This window comes from Pteropus alecto, unplaced genomic scaffold (assembly GCF_000325575.1).
Source record: "Pteropus alecto unplaced genomic scaffold, ASM32557v1 scaffold12, whole genome shotgun sequence".
Lineage (NCBI taxonomy): Eukaryota > Metazoa > Chordata > Mammalia > Chiroptera > Pteropodidae > Pteropus > Pteropus alecto.
In genome coordinates this window covers 805,518-813,197 of record NW_006432669.1, presented here as the reverse complement: position 1 = coordinate 813,197, position 7,680 = coordinate 805,518, and the positions used below count along the sequence as shown (strand labels likewise).

At 32.1% G+C, this 7,680-nt stretch overlaps 1 pseudogene; it reads left to right on the top strand.

Annotated features, from left to right (window-relative positions):
- Positions 1 to 713: 713 nt before the first annotated feature.
- Positions 714 to 832, top strand: LOC112476259 (annotated as a pseudogene).
- Positions 833 to 7,680: the final 6,848 nt, after the last annotated feature.

The window sequence follows — 7,680 nt, the reverse complement described above, 5'->3', positions numbered from 1 at the left end:
CCCAGCAGATCAACATACTGATAATTCTCCACTTGCATTATCTTAGGATTAGTATCTGTTTGACTTTTCTCCTGATAATTGGTCAAATGTCTCTGGTTCTTTGTGTGTCAAAAAGTTTTGTAATGTATTCTGAACATTTTGAATATTATGTGGTGTGGGCTCTGAAACCTTTTAAAAAGCTCTGGAGAATGTCATCATTGAATAGCATCTTAAGAATTTCAAGGGTTAATATATTTAGGTTTAATGATTATATTGAAAAGAGGCATCTAAGAAACTTGTCTTAATGTTGAGTTCGCATAATAAGAGCAAAACTTTGACTCATATTGTATAATTTTACTTGATGTGGCTAAGTACAATTGAATATTTTAGGAAACAAAGACTCCTCCCTCTATCCAAATCTGTCTTTTTTTGCATTATTGGCATCTGGACCAAAAGAAGTATTGGTGATTTTAGATAAATCCACTCTATAATAATTTAGCAAAATCAGTTGTCATGACTAATAAGTTAGTGCTTTTTATATGTTTTCTCTAACGCATAAGTAGAATTAAATATTCATATACAATTTAGAAACTTGTTTCTATAAATAACTTGTTTTTATAAATAACTCATTTGTGCTTTTTTGAAGTATGTTTATTTCTGTCACATACAGAACAATATTTATGATATGTAACATTTTTGATATATAATAAAAAATATTTAAAAATCATATAGCAATCTATGGCCATGCCACCCTGAATGTGCCCAATCTTGTCTGATCTCGGAAGCTAAGCAGGGTTGGGCCTGGTTAGTACTTGAATGGGAGACCACCTGGGAAGAACAGGTGCTATAGGCATAAAAAAAATCATATAGACATTGAAAAAGTCATTTCTACTATCACTATACCTGATAAGTAATTTATTTGAAAACTGATGTTTATTTTATGTCATTAAAATATTTAGAAAATAAGTTTATATTAATAAAGCAAGCTTTTATCTAGAAGTGTTTCATAATATGGTTATTGCAAATAATAACTGGCATTAACGTAATTTTTCATGAGTCTAAGTTTTACTTTTGTGAACTAAAAATTCAGCTATTTATATAGTCTGTATTCCTTAATACGTATAAAAATCTCAGCATCAGCCACAGAGTTATAAGAAGTCTAGTAAGCTAAAACAAATTTCTTTGTAGCTAATGTAAGTTATATATAATGTAGCTAATGAATAGAACAAGAGCAAGTATTTTAACAGTTACCCAGATTCTTTATATTTCAAATTATATTACATTAACAGAACATCAAATTGCAAATGCAGATTTACAGTGGATTAAATGCTAAATCGCCTATAGTCTATAGAACTTATGTTATTGAAAACCCAGGCAGAGGAAAGCCTATTTGTAAGTTCAATGAAGTGGTTCAGGAATGACTGGTGGAGGTGGTGGTGATAGGGTGTGTGTGTGTGTGTGTGTGTGTGTGTGTGTGTGTGTGTGTGTGTAGAACAAAATAGGCAATTTAATTCCATAGAATTCAATGAGCTTTTGGAATGCAAATTTCAACTGTCAAATCTTAATTAAAAAGTACCAGTCAGCACTATTTTAAAATTGGAAGAGAACTAAGTGGTGGGTTGTGGGAAAATGTGCAACTCACCTTCAAAATAGAGTAGGTATTCTGACAGGTATATAATTAACATCATATCAAGTGAAGGACAGGAAGCCAACCGTAGTTCCTTGAAGTAAGGAGCTTCAGCAATGTTCAAAGCAGGGGGAAAGGTTCTTCACTCAGAGTTAATTTATAATTCCTTTTATTTCTAAAGAGAATCTACTTTTTTTTTTTTGTATTGAACTTCCCTGAACCTTAGAAAGCAGTGAGTGACATTTGCAGAGTTGAGATTTTATTCTAAAAGGTTAATATTAACATATACGTTTAGGCACCTTGTGTCAATTAGAGTACTTTCTCGGTCTTATTGGGCTTCTGGTATCTTTGGGTCACTGTACTTATCAACTGAACATTTTTATTATATTGTTTCACTCATATATTAGAAAGTAGAAAGCTTTCATTTGGAAGAAAGAGAGATTTCAGACTTTAATATTCTTTCCTATGGAAATATTATACTTAAATTTACAAGAACTAGTACACATTTTTGACAATGGTTTAATTAAGAGGAAAGTATAACTCTCTTAGGCTCAAACTGGTTTGGAGAGGACAGCAGAAAATTGCCTTATTCATGATTTCCCTTAGAATTGTGTACTAGTGTGATATTTTCTAAGAATATTTATGAGAAAAAATAGCTTCGGAATGATGTCAATAGTTAACCCACCATAAGAAGCAAGGCTAAAATTACTTTTAAAAGATGTCTTGCCACAGATATCTCATGGGTAGGGACTCTAGAAAAGGATTGGGTGAACTGGTTCACTTAAGAAAGTGAGTGGGCTAGGATTCTAGATATGGGATCTTGATGAGAGGTGAGACTTGGAATAAGTAGGAATTGTGCAGATACAGAGGAAGGAGATGGATATATGCTCTTTTATAACAGCAGTCACACTGATTTCTATTGGACACACTGGAAACTCAGAGTTCTTGTATGGTAGAAAGATCCATAAACATCCGTTTCGGGATAGTACTTTCTGACTTTATCTATTTGCAGTATATACAGAGAATTTTGAGAACTGGAAACTTTGATATAGAGAGTATCAGTTTTTAATTGCAAATTCATAGTAAAAGAAAGCAAACGTTTATTCTATGGTACAGTCTGTCAACTCAGCACATTCTGGTCATGGCATCTGTTCAGCTATCCATCAACGTGGAATTCCTCACTTGCAATAATGCTGATACTTATTGAACCAGGGATTTGAAAAATAAAAATTAAACGAAACATAAGCAATAACAAACACAATGGGGCCACTTTATTTTCCTATTTCTTTTGCATTTATTAAAATTAAATCTCTAAAGTAGAGAAGATAATGAATGACTCTTGCTTATTTTAAGCACTTACTGTGGACAATGATAGAGGAAAAAACCATAATATGCTACCTCCACCTGCTAATTTCTATACACGTCATTAATTACTCAGAATTCAGAGAAGTAAGATATTTAATTAGTTTTACAAATGAATAAAAAATCATTCAGTCACCATGCAAATGCACGTGAACATTTTTGACAGAAACTTGTAGAAAGTAAAATGTCAAGTAAAGCAAAAACCTTGACAAAATAAAACCAATGCATGTAATTTCCAATGTAACCTAAAATTACAGAACCTATCTACAACAAAGGGCCATGGCTAGTAAAATGGGATTTGATTTTGGGGATCCATTTGGATTTGCTCATGTTAAGAGTCTGGGAAAAGCCGTGGTGACTCACTTATACTCGAATGTCCAGTAGTGCTATCTTTGGAACCATCATTCATTCATTCCTCATTTTCCTTCTATAGCAGAGATATTCAGTGAGGGGTGGATCAGGTAGCTCAGTTGGACAGCCTTTTCAAAATCTTCATGGCCTCTGACTCCCAGAAAATTAATTATACTCCTGAGGGCAGGGACTGTGGTAGAGAAGGAATATACTCAAGCTTTTATATTGAAAAAATGTTCTTGGGTACATTTGATATATTTCACCCCTCCAATTGTGAATGGTTTTCCAGAGCTCTTGAGGTAGGCATGGAAATGTAATTTATTCATTCTTAAGTTAGTTTTTCAGTCATTGGTTCATTCAACAGATATTTAGTAAATGTTTATGTATGTCAGGAACTATGCTTGATTCTTGTGAAAATGATGAAAGAGAAAAGATGATCTCTTTGAAGATCTTAGAATTTTGGGAGAAAAGGGTTAAATCGAAGTATTTCAGAGATAATTCCAGGCAATTCAAAGGTGATATGATAAACGCTCTGATAGTGAGGAGGCAATAAGTACAGAAAACTGAGTACAATGGAAGATACCTAACTCAGACTTGGTATGTGTGCATGTGTGTGTATTATGGGAGCAAATGATGCTAAGGAGGATTTTCAAAGATTTAAGTTAGGGCCTGAGGAAAAAGTCACAAATAGCTATTTCAGATGGAGGCAGGAGAAGTGTGGTCCAGGCAGTGCAAATAGCATTTTTTAATCTGAATCCGAAAGAGAAGATGACATGCTTATATCAGTTTATATTCAGTAAAGTCAAATTTAGTTGATTATTTAAAATATCCCAAATGAAACTAAGACAACTTAGCATGTGAAATGATAATAAAAAAAGCATAATATATTCTGAAACATCTTGAAAAATGTTGACATCTTTATAGAATATTCCTGTGACCACTGAATAAGGCATATATAACTATGCCATGCATTTAAATTTCCTAAAATTCCTCTTGATCTATTTCTTCGACCTAATCCATCTTTCCTCTAAAAACTTTCATTTCCTTCTCTTGGCCACCTATATAAATAACTTGAGGCTTTCTGGATTTTATTCTAAAAAACTGGGAGAGAAAAAAATAGGAATACCTATCATAAGATATTCTAAACAGACTTGTTCTGTTACCAGACTCTGAAGATATAGGGATATACAGCTGACCCTTGAATAACACTGGGTTAAAGGTGTCAAATCTCTCTTCCCTTGCTGTTGAAAATCACTGTATAACTTTTGACTACCTGAAAATTTACTAATAGCCTTCTGAAAATTTACTAATAGCCTACTATCATCTGGAAACCTTACTGATAACATAGTCAATTAACACATATTTTGTGTGTTATATGTATTACATACTGTATTTTACAATATAGTAAACTAGACAAAAGACAATATTATTAAGAAAATTATAAAGAAGAGAAAATATATTTACAGTACTGTATGTATTTATTGAAAAAATCTCACATGTAAGTGGACTCACGCGGTTCAAACCCCTGCTGTTCAAGGATCATATGTATATTGACTTGTGGCTATGGCATGTTGAATGCTTATTTACATGCCTACCAAGAGTTGATTATATTTATTCCCCCCAATTTTTATGCTGATTATATTATAATTATATAATTGCTAAGAGAATTTTTCTTATCTTTGGCATATCAATAAAGGCTGACAGGTTATAATTGAATTTTCTAATAAAATATTGTTTCATTTGAGTGATAGGAGTGAATGCCAGACTGGAGTAAGTTCACACATGAGTATCAGACCAGGAAGTAGAGACTGAGAATAAACAACTCTTTCAACAAAATGAGCTGTGAAAAGAAGAGAGGTGGAATACTGGTTAGAGGTGATACGGCTCAAGGGAAACTTTTTGTCATTAAATGAGAGACTCAAGTTTGTTAGATGTAGATAAAAGAGATAGAAAAGCTGAAGACACTGGGGAAGGGAGTGACAATCCTGAGTATATCCAAGTGGGAAGGTTTGGCTGGAAGATCATAGTTTTTGGAATCATATACATCTAAATTCAGTTTAAAGTTCTGCAGTTAAACCCATTGTTAAATATTTTAACTTTTCACTATGTTGTAACAATGAGGACAGACAAATGCCTTTTAATGTGTGTTATTAAAGTTAAATATATAATGCTATCAGACATTATATTTAATTATTTGTATATGTTCTCTGTTAATATTTTAAGTGCAAGAAGCTTGAAACTTGTTTTGGTATCTGTTATAACCATAAAGATAAGAACAATAGCTTATATTAATATATATTTGCTGAATAAATGAACATATAAATTAATGTATACACATTAGTCTCTAACTTTCTGTCACAGAGCAATTAAAAATAAAATAAAAAGTGACTGACTCTCCCACCCTGTCACAAAAGTGAAATACAAATCTGTTTATGAGTTTCCAAACTGTACATTTTTGAAATACAAAATTTTGAATTTTATTAGTTCACAGCTTGGATACCTGTTAAGAGATATCACTTGATAATATGGTTCATTTATATTTTAGTTTAATAATTATTTTATATCAAGTTTTTAATCAAAGTTAGGCAAGAAGGTTCCTTGGTTCATGAAAAAAGTATCTATGAATGGGGGAGAAAATGGTACAAAGTAGTTGAACTAGATATTCGAGACAATTCCTTTCTACAGATTCACACTGGAAAGATACCTATAACTTTCTCCTGAATCCTAAAGATAATTCAGTAGCAAGTCAGGCCTAGGGGAGGAAAAAAAATTGGAAAAAGGGTACAAATCAGCTCATATTGCTTTTGTCTAACATTTAATGAATTTAGAAAATAAATGCTAACTTTCCATCAGTAATTTAATTCCTATTGGTTATAAAATGCTGAAAACAAATCTACTTATTGCCAGCATTGAGCATACATGAACTCATACTCCTTTGAAGATGGCATAGTTATTCTTATTTTAAAGATTGAATAAGTAGGACTCTGATAGGTAAGAAATCATGCCTGACATCACTCAGTTATTTATTAGAGAGCCTTGCATTTAAATTCAGGCCTCCCAATGGCAGTCTTCTTTCTTTCCATTATAACAAGTTCGTTTCTATATCTAAATGTCAAAAATAGGTAGTTGCTGTCGGTGATACCAAAGACATAATCTGATACAGTTTCTAGCCTCAGGAAAGTGAGGGTACATTACCTCTCAAAATATTACTTTCTAAGAAGTTCAAATTAGTAGTTGATAGATGGTCACAGGGATGGGAGCACAGCATAGGGAATACTGTTAGCAGTAATGCAATGGCTAGGTGGAGAGCCAGGGGAGAGAAAGAGCAATTAGGGGGGTCATTTTATAAACTATATAAATGTCCAACCAATGTAGAACTGTATACTTGAAACCAATAAAATAAAATTTAACAAAGTTACTTTCTAGAGGAGTCTTTGTAAACTTTGACAATGATTACCTAAGAGTAGCTGGTTGATTTAATCCTAAATTTAGGGATCAAGTGTGAAAAATATAGAAGCTAAGATTATGTAGAATTTTTGAAGCCATTTGGGAAAGCAAAATGCCTTTTAAAAAGTTTCCTTGTTTAATAAGTCTTAGGCTTTTTTCCCCCTAGAAAAATTCAGATAAGACAAAATCACAGTTCTCATGGACTTCAAGTATATGTGTGTTTGTGTGTATATGTGTGGGGGGAGGTATGTGGGTGAGAGAGAGAGAGAAACTATTCTTAAAGTCTATAACCTATATGAAAAACAACACTTTTAGTCCTTATTACTCAGTAAATTTTTGATTGACTCATAAATGGTAATATAACTATTAAAAGCACAACACAGACAAAAGTATCTTTAAAGTTATCAAATCACTAAATGCAGGAAAAACAATGAAATATAGTATACTTTTAGGTTATTTGATTTTTCTATGTCAAATATCTTAAACCATTAGAGAATTTTGAAAATTCATAAAGCTTATTTTTAATGAAAATTATTTAATTGTATAAATAAGAAACAATGGCAATTTTTTTCTTTCTTTAGCCGAGCAGGAAACATCCTGGCCTAAAAAAAAAAAAAAAAAAGAGGCTAAATCTATGAGTAAATTCAAATGAATTTTTCTAAGACACATAATTTCAGTTAAGCATAAAAGTCTCTGAGGGAATTAGAGAGTTCTTGGTCTCATATATGCTAATTTGCCTCTTGTGGGTAAAAAAAAGTTAATGTATTTACAGAGACAGTATATTTTCATACTCAACCATTAAAGCAGTCATTAGTTTATGAGAAAGAAGAAAATCAGGTAATCGTGGATATATTTCTTAAATGAGTGATCTATACATTTTTGGCTTCTGGATCATTTGTCACCCTTTATAATCT